The sequence below is a fragment of the Trichechus manatus genome, unplaced genomic scaffold, assembly GCF_000243295.1.
Source record: "Trichechus manatus latirostris isolate Lorelei unplaced genomic scaffold, TriManLat1.0 scaffold00272, whole genome shotgun sequence".
NCBI classification, from domain to species: domain Eukaryota; kingdom Metazoa; phylum Chordata; class Mammalia; order Sirenia; family Trichechidae; genus Trichechus; species Trichechus manatus.
Window position 1 is genome coordinate 770,743 of NW_004444208.1, and position 1,172 is coordinate 771,914.

Consider the following 1,172-nt stretch of genomic DNA (forward strand, 5'->3'; position numbering starts at 1 on the left):
TGAGTTTCATTGTTGTACTGATCTCACAATCGAAACGCCTTTTAAAAATCGAATTTCACTGAATAAAATGTAAGATTAGAATCACCATGCCAACTAGTAGCCTCGTCGCTACAGAGGCGTATATATTTAAACCATTACGTTTTTTAGTACTATCGGTTTTCACGCTGTAAAAAGCGCTCCTCTCCTTTCCCTACCAATGATTTCCGTACCCATATCTATGTAATAATCTGCCAGTTGGGTATACGCTTCTCCCGAACTAGGAGTCAGGCGGTGACTCTTTGACCCTAAGCACCTTGAAAGCTCCAAGGCCGAGGAGGGGGCCAGAGCAGGCCCGGTATGCATATGCATGCCCCAGGCAGATTGCTCAGAGGGCAATCTCCCCGCGCCGGGAGGCGGGCGGCGGGCGACTGAGGTCTTCCGGGCCCCGGAGGCAACCTGCGGGCGGCAGGCGGGCGAAGCCCCACTCCCTCCTTTCTTGCCGGGCTGCTGCCCCTCACAGCGCGTAAGCCGGCCAAATGCATTCCAGAGCTGTGCGCAAGACGGCCTTCTGCAGGCAGTCCCAGAAACCAGAGCCCGAAGCGGGAGCGGCGGGCGGGAGCGCGCGGCCGCCTCTGAGGTCACATTCGCGCCGCCTCCCGCCCTCGGCGGCCTGGCTGTTCCCTCCAGCGCACACTCCCAGGGCCTCCGTCCAGTCCGGTGTAAATGTCTTTTCAACAGAGACAGCGCTCTCCTCCCCCTCCCTCCGGCGCTGCCAAGGAGCCACCGTCAGGCCTTTAAACAAAACGAATGAATGGAGTGCCGGGACAGCGACTGCGAGGCTCGGGGACCGGGTCTAGGTCGGGCCGCCGACAGGCTAGCTCCGCTCCTAAACTCCGGGCGAAGCCCCTTCTGCTCCCAGCGGTTCCATTCCTCCTCCGCTCGGCCGGCTCACTGGCGATTCTGGAGGCCTCTGAGCCCCACGCCCCCCCCCCGCCCCCAACTTGCCCCCTCTGCAGACCTGGGAGGGGGTGGCAGTGGTGGTGGTGGGGGTGAGAAATAGCTTTTAGAAACCCGATCTGTTGTTTGCGAAACACAATCGCTTTTTTTTTTTAAAGCGACAGGGTGTCTAGACGGCCACGTGACGAGGCCGGAGCCGGGCGCGCCACTGCGCAGTGGAACCAGCCGAGCAGAGG